The sequence below is a fragment of the Magnolia sinica genome, chromosome 19, assembly GCF_029962835.1.
Source record: "Magnolia sinica isolate HGM2019 chromosome 19, MsV1, whole genome shotgun sequence".
Taxonomy (NCBI): Eukaryota; Viridiplantae; Streptophyta; class Magnoliopsida; order Magnoliales; family Magnoliaceae; genus Magnolia; species Magnolia sinica.
Window position 1 is genome coordinate 59,994,871 of NC_080591.1, and position 8,352 is coordinate 60,003,222.

An 8,352-nucleotide genomic window follows, 5' to 3' on the forward strand; every position below is an offset into this window, starting at 1 on the left:
AAGTCTCCAATGACTTGAATCAATTCCTCAGTCAAACTAGGTTCCAATTCCTCTTCTTCTATCAAGCAGTCCATGAAATTCAGCTCATGGATTTCATTATTATCAATGGGCTGCTTACATAGATTGAAAATATTTAGCTCTAGAGTCATGTTACCAAAAGACAAATTCATCATTCCATTCCTGCAATTTATGATTGCATTTGAAGTTACCAGGAATGGGCGGCCTAAAATGATGGGAACTTGAGCGCTAGCATTTACACATGGTTCAGTGTCTAGTACAATAAAATTCACGGAGAAGTAGAATTTCTCCACTTAGACTATTACGTCCTCTAAAATTCCCCTTGGTATCTTAATAGAGAGGTCAGCGAGTTGGAGTGTAATCGTGGTTGGTTTAAGCTCGCCTAACCTCATTTGCTTGTAAACTGAATAAGGTACTAAGTTGACACTTGCACCCAAATCTAGGAAAGCATGCTTAATTTGGAAATTCCCAATAATGCAAGGAATAGTGGGACTTCCTGGGTCTTTGTATTTGGGTACAACCCTTTGTTGAATGATAGCGCTCACTTTCTCAGTAAGGAAGGGTTTTTTGTGAACATTTAATTTCGCTTTACAGTGCACAAATCCTTGAGATATTTAGCATATGATGGAATTTGTCTAATGGCATCAAGCAGAGGAATATTAACAGTAACCTTTTGGAGTACATCCAACACCTCTTGATATTTCATGGGGACAATCAGATTTCGAAGTCTAGATGGGAATGGAGCTGGAGGCTCATATGACTTAGTCTCTTTATCCTTTTGCTGTTGCGGCTCTTGAACCATAGCTGGTTCATCATTTTCTTGAGACAGTGGCTCATCCTCCAGTATTTCTACCTGTTGCATTATCTTGTTATCGACCTCTTTTCCACTTCTCAAGGTAATGATGGCCTTAGCTTGTTCATGATGTAGCTCACTTGGATTTGAGTCTCCAATGAAATGTGTATTTCTAGGGTTTGGCACAGGTTGAGAAGGAAGAGTGCCTTTTTCCCTAGCATTTAGTTGAGTCTCAATCCTAGCCACAGTTGTCTTTAATTCCTAATTTGATTGGATTAGAGACTGATTCATTTGAGCTTAAGAGTTCATGAATGGGGTCAATGCATCCTCCAAAGATGATCGCTTTAGCGGGGGCACATATGGTGCATTGTTAGGTGCCCCAAAGAAGTTATTTTGTGGAGGCATTTGAGGTGCATTGGGCGCATTAATTTGTGGTCCATTCCTCCAACTAAGATTAGGATGGTTACGCCAATTTGGATTATACGTGTTTCCCATTGGTTGCATAACTGACCTTTGGTAATTATTTATAGCATTTGCTTGATCATGATCATGTGTGATATTTTGTACAACTGAATTATTGGATAATCCTTTGTGTCATGGTTTGTACTACCACAAATGCTACAAAAATTACCTGAGGAAGTGTTTGCTTTAACCATATCAACCTTCCTAATTTCTAAGGCTTCGACCTTTCTAGCCAATGCAGCAAATTTTGCATTTAGGTCGTCTTCCTCTCTTAGGACATACATTCCCGCTTTCTCTCTAGCAATGGGTCTAGTTTGGTCTGATTTAGCAGAGACATCCCATGTCTGCGTATTCTCTGCTAACATATCTAAAAAATTCCAAGCCTCATTATGATCTTTGTCAAGAAAGGTTCCACCACACATCATCTCTATAAACTGACAGGTATCCATGGTGAGCCCCTTTCGGAAAGCATCAATCACGTGTCATGGTTCATAACCATGATGTGGATAAGTAATTAGAATGTCTTTGAAGCGCTCCCAAGCTTGAAAAAATAGTTCATTCCCCTTTTGGGAGAATGACATAATTTCTTGTTTTAGTGCATTTGTTTTGTGCTCGGGAAAGAACTTTTTCAAAAACTCTCTACTTAAGGCTTGCCATGAAGTGATGGTATTAGGTCTTAGAGAGTTGAGCCATGCTTTGGCCTGATCCTTTAGAGAAAATGAGAATAACCTAAGCTTAAGTACATCCCTATTGCCATTATTTACTTATAATGTCGCAATTACTTCCTCAAAGTCCTTGAGGTGTAAGTAGGGGCTTTCAGAATCTAAGCCATGAAATTTAGGAATTGATTGAATCACACCTTGTTTAAAATCAATGTTCCCTATGTGAGCAGGGAAAACTATGCAAGATGGTAAAGTTAATCTCTCAGGGTGTAAATGTTCACGTAAAGTCTGTGGTTGGTTTAACACATTCCTATGAACTTCATTTTCATCCTCAAGAGGAGGATTATGTTGATTTTCTCTATTTTGATTTATAGTTGGATCTGGTAGATTTGGATTTGGATTATCAACTGGGTCTACCATGGAATCCAAGTGATGTTGAGTCCCTCTTCTAAGTGAATGATTAAGGCGTGGAACTAGTCCCGCTTCAGAGGAGAGTCGATTGTTTTGATCATTACTCCAACGGGACATAAACCATCAACACCACACAACAAATACCACTAATTCAAATAGCAAGTATGATACTTAAAATAAAAATAAAAACTTAACCAACAACCTAGGCAGTAAGGCCAACCATGAGGGTTCAATCCACAAAGCAAAAAAAATTAACAACCCATGCGGCAAGGCCGACTATGAGGGTTCAATCCACAAAGCAAAAATAAATCAACAACCCAGGCGGCAGGGACGACCATGAGGGTTCAATCCACAAAAATAAATAAATAAATAAATCAACAAAGTAAAACTAATGCAAAAATTAAACTATGCTAATTTGGAAAATAGATTCAGCGGATGATCTGTGTGATCAAACAACAACTGTAGCACAACCATAGCACTTGGGTGATGAAATCCCAAGCAGGGCAACCTTATGTCATAGTTAGTGCTTGAAAGACCCAACTGAATTTATTTTTAAAGAAAAAGAAAAAAAAATCTACAAAAAATTTAGAGGGTTTAGAAGAGAACTTACCTTAGAAGAAAACTTACCTTAGCTATCTTGCACAGATCTGATCTATCTCAGTCTCTCCCCGGCAACGGTGCCAAAAACTTGATTGCTTGCCTCCAAGTGCAGAGGTTCGTAAGTAGTATCCCGTGAATACAGGGTCGATCCCACAGGGAGATGAATTGTGAGAAGAAAAAAATCAAATGCAAAACAAACTAAGTAATAAAAATTAATCTGATGATTTGATTTTGGGATTTTTGAATGGATGTAATTCAACTGAATAAAATAACACCCAAGCTTCAAAGTTCCACACATAGGTTAATGTTCCAAAATCATGATGACTTGGATAACACAACTAGGATCTGAGCACTATGGTCAGCCTAATTGGAAAATAAAACAGTTTAAATATTTTAATAAATGATATAAAAGATTAGAAAATGATGGATTTGCACCATTGACATATATTCTCAAGCGCCAGTGATTTTAAGTATTCAATATCTATAGGATAATGAATATCAAAGAAATATAACAGGTTGAGAACATCTCCTATCTAAGAAATCTGATTGATCTAGGGTAAGCCTATCCATCAATGTGGATCTCATATGATGGAAACATATGGATCTCACAAGAGGATAAAAAAACAAAACCTAAATAATAGATAACATGCATACACCATTCTTCTCATCATTAAAACAATCAATCATCATAATCTTAAAGAAATATTAAACCCATGTGCTTCCCTTCTAGCATGGGCTAGAGGGAACTTAGAAAAACATAATTAAATTGCAAAAATAAAAAGCAACAAGAAATAAAGAAAAAAATACAAATAGAAAAAATCAAAAAAAACAACTTACAAAGCTTTAATAAAACTAAAAACTCTTTAAAAACCCTAAATTTTGCTTTGGGATGCCTTGAATAATGTTTAAAAATGCCCTAGGAAGCCCTATTTATAAGTAAAGAACTTCAATTTTTGTATAAAGTTGAAAAACCCTAGAAACCGTCTAAAATATACGTATTTTTCTAAAATAAACTTTTCGCTGCATAGTTCGTTTAAAACAGACTTCCTGCTGCATAGTTTTCCAAAATAAACTTCACGGCTTCAGAATATACTTTTTCAGGACGATTTCAGGATTCTTCACTTCAAATCTTTTATTCTCTTCATTCCTCACTTGGTTTTCTTGGATCTTTAACATGTGAATTCTTCAATCTTGGTCTCCTAAGATCCATCCCTTGCCTTGGTGATTTTTGAGCATCAAATTCTTACTTTTTAGCACCATTTTTCAATCCAAGCTCTTAAATTCACCTTACAACACATACATCAGTAAAATAAAATATTAAGATGATTTATGTTCATAAAACCAAGATATAAATGGGGAAAATTATGCAATATTTGAGTCTCAACATTATCCCCTTAAGGAAGACGGTGATCGACCTCATCACGCTCATCCCTGTGTCACCTGTTAGTCCCTTTAGATTATTAATATAGTATTTTTGTTAAGGCTGACATTAGCACACCAACCCCATAACCAGCTTGGTGGTAGCAACCTTTCAACAATAGGTTAGGTTAAAATTGACACTACAGCTTAAACCATTCAGGTATTTTGCAATAGCGTTAAAAAATATTAAAATAACGGTATTGTAGGCAATTTTATACAACCATATGGACTGTATAGGTTGTACAATTATATATGTACTAGCAAGTGGTTGATGTAGAGGCATATATATGAGTAAAATTCTGAATTTACTTTCTTATCTTACACATTGGGTGTTTATATATACAATTGTATGGTTATTCAAGGCTCTATGATTGATATACAAAACATAATAATTCAATTGCATGACATAAATGATGTATGATTTAGTTTCAATTGGACATATGGTCTCACAATTAGCAAACTAGATATCCAGGCCATCCATTTGACTAGTTTGTGGGTCTACAATCCAATTGGATGTTAATGCAGGCCACATCCAACAAATGGATGGCACATGGTCTACTTATACTAGTTTAATTTGTATGTAGCTCAATCCTCTTAGGATGGTTGTTTTGCTACAACCATGCACTCACTCATTCTTACATTTCTCTGTAGGAGGACCTCTTTCTGTGCCATTGAGTTACTTCACTTCTGTTAGGTTGAATTATCCATGCAAGTGTGGTGGATGCTGATGTACATGTTGAATATAACCATGCTTCTTTGGCCTTACCATATACTTTTTCTATGACAAAACAATTATCCTCATAGCATCTAGCATATTTTATTTAGATGTCCTTATGCAAGATAGGTGACCCATGCTTGTAGTGTCTCTGTCGCTGATGTAGAGCGATGTAAGGATAAATGGCTCTTTTGATTCCATTCTTCAATCTCAACAATATTAAATTGGCCCACGATAAAGTTTAACCACTAATATAGGTGATAGAAGGGTTTTATTGTAGTACTAAGCATTGTAAAAATACAATACTTGTTGGAGAAATTAATTTCTAGTTGCTAAGAACTAAATTCCAGCCGCTATATCACTTTCCCATTTAGTAGAAGTTGTTTTCTAGTGACTGGAAATTGTTTTCAACAATTTGAAGTTGTTTTCTAGCCATCAAAATTCAGAAGAAATTCCTGAAAAGTTGTTGACTTCTTTTGTTTTTCAGTTTTGTAGTTATGTAATTATTACATGCTTTTATAATTTGGTGGCAAACACTCTCTGGCACTCATAATTGCAAGACTAAGTTGAAGGATATATCTTACAAGTTTTGGCACTATTTGCAGGAGCACTACTAGAAAAACAAGTTGTAGTCATATCCCCAAATTTGGTGAGTTGGTCCTTATGTTTAGATGCTTTCCAATTCAATTTTTTATTAGCAACTTTCTTTAAAATATGTCAAATTTAGGAGCGGTGCAATTCAAAAGTTAGTCAAATGAACAACCTCCTTATGTTTACGAGATTCTCTAGGAACAACAAAAGAAATTGATATTCCCATCATTTCCCAACTCCAACCCTCGAATCAATGTCAGCTAGAAAGTGTCCATACCAGAGACCAAAACCTCAGCCGAATGGAAACTGATCAAGAGCAACTCACTACCCTGGCTATTGCAACAGACCTTCTGTGGAGTTGTACGTATGGGTACTCAAATTGATTCAAATCAGCTTCAGATATCTAATGCAACACGCCAGACAGAGGGAGAAATAGTAGAAGACATAGGAGGGCCTTCAATTCTGGTTGTCTATCGGATGGATAGTTTTCTTGTATGGAATGTTTAGGGGGTGGGAAACACACCAACCATTAAGACTCTCAAGCATCACATCCAAAAACATAAACCATCCATTGTAGTAGTGATAGAGCCTATGCTTCCTGATAACAAGAGAATCATGATAGGTCTAAAATTAGGATTCCATTCTTCCCTGTCCAACGCGGAGGCGGGAGGTAAAATCTGGGTGTTTTTCTCCTCCCTCCTCAATATTGCCCTTAAATCTATAACAAATCAAATGATCTCAGTTACTCTTGAAAGGTTGATACAAATGTTTATGGTAGGACAACCTGATTTCTAGAAAAGTTTGTGTATCAAAATCCCAAACTGATATGGAGGAATAAAAAAATAAATAGCAAAGAAAATAACTAAGCTATTATAACATTCCCACACTTGCATAAAAAGATTACAACATTCTCCACAAATGCATAAAGGGAAATTACAACATCCACACAATGCCACAATTAAACAATCACCACAAGACCAGAAATTATAGTGGTTCGCTTTGTGTACACCAACTGTTTAGAAAAACAGCCACACAACTACTCCACTCCCAATATCCTCACACAGTGGATATCGGCATTCACTATGAAATAGGTTTTTTAAGGTTCACCTAAAACCTTCACAATTGTATCTTTTAAGTGGGCTTACATAATTCAAAAACCCCACACTCTAAGTTTTTTGGATCACCTCAGACAAACCAAAAGAAAGAGATTTTTCTAGCAAAATCTCACAGAAACCAAAAGAATAATTGATTTACAAAACAGTAAATACTTACCTAGATATTTTCCTTTGATGCATCCCGGTAGAACCAATTCGGAGTAAAAGTTCAACGTAAATGTTCAATGTCCACACTCACTAATGAAATGGTTCTAAGTTCTAAATAATTTTTAGATTATATCACTTTGGGCTATCTTGATTGATTTTGATTCCAAGAAATGGGAAAATCTTAATCCCTATTTCAAATAAGGTTGGAATGTAGAATACAAAATCAAATGTAAAAAAAGATAATTAAAGAGAATATTAAATGAGTACAATATAGCTTAAAAATATCACTAACTTATCTCTCAGAGTGGTGTCTTAATTTTGCTTGAATTAGATACAAAACACTGAAAATCGTGCTCTATTTATTAGTGTAGAAATTACTCATTCGACTAGCCTAGAGGATAGCTCGACTAGTTGAAGGACTAACAAACTTTTGAAATTTTGGGCGCGATAAGATAAAGTCGTTCCACGACTAGTCGAAGGGCCTGCTCGACTAGTCGAGTGGCTTCCACGACCGGTCGAGTCCTGCCCATGACTGGTCATGTGGGACCCAAATTAGTTGTTGGACTTTGAGTCGAGCCTGCTGGACTGGTCGAGCACTGTTCACTCGACCGGTCGAGCAATCTCTAGGACTGGTTGAGGCTATAACAGAAAATCTCAAAAATTAGAAACAAACTTAGGACTGGTCGAGGAATTTCTTGGACTGGTCGAGCTAGTACTAGGACTAGTCGAGAAACAGTCTATACATTTATAAAGTGATCCAATTAAATTATGCATTCAACAATGACCTAACCTATGATCAATTTAGGGTCATTCATACCTTATGAGCGAATTATGAACATTGAATCATCTTTTGCTTCAGCTGATAGTTGTTCTTTTGAAGTTCACAAAGCTTGATATCTTGACGTATGTTGAAGCTTGAACTTGAATCATTTTGAAGCTTGAACTATAAATACTTTGAAGCTTGAGCTTGAGGTACTTGAGTGGTATTTCACCTTGTGCTTTGAGTACCAAAGTAAAGACTATTGTCTTGACTTAGATGAAGCTTTGAAACCTTGAACTATTGAAGCTTGAAAGAGTGAACTATCACATGGTGTTGTACTTGAACACGTATATCTCTTGATCTTGCATTTGAAGTTCTTAAGGTAAAGACCTTTGTTCTTATATATGAGATGCACGATCTTGAATATGTAGATGAGCTACACAAGATAAAGATTCTAAGGGGTTTTGGCACTACAAAATTTGACAATTATAGGAGCTAGAAAACATAGCACTTACAATCTCCCCCTTTGTCAAATTTGTGACAAAACGCACTTCATTAAAATAAGATAAGCATAACCTCCATAATAAAGAATCATGCACCATATATGCAGAACAATGATTTAAGCATCGATTACAACTTGATTATAGAATCATGCACCA

At 36.0% G+C, this 8,352-nt stretch overlaps 1 non-coding gene across 1 annotated transcript; it reads left to right on the top strand.

The window, feature by feature from the left end:
- The first annotated feature begins 1,765 nt into the window (after positions 1–1,765).
- Positions 1,766–1,872, top strand: LOC131235885 (small nucleolar RNA R71). The gene has a single exon (XR_009166402.1). It is a non-coding gene; the product is annotated as a small nucleolar RNA R71 (small nucleolar RNA).
- The last annotated feature ends 6,480 nt before the right edge of the window (positions 1,873–8,352 follow it).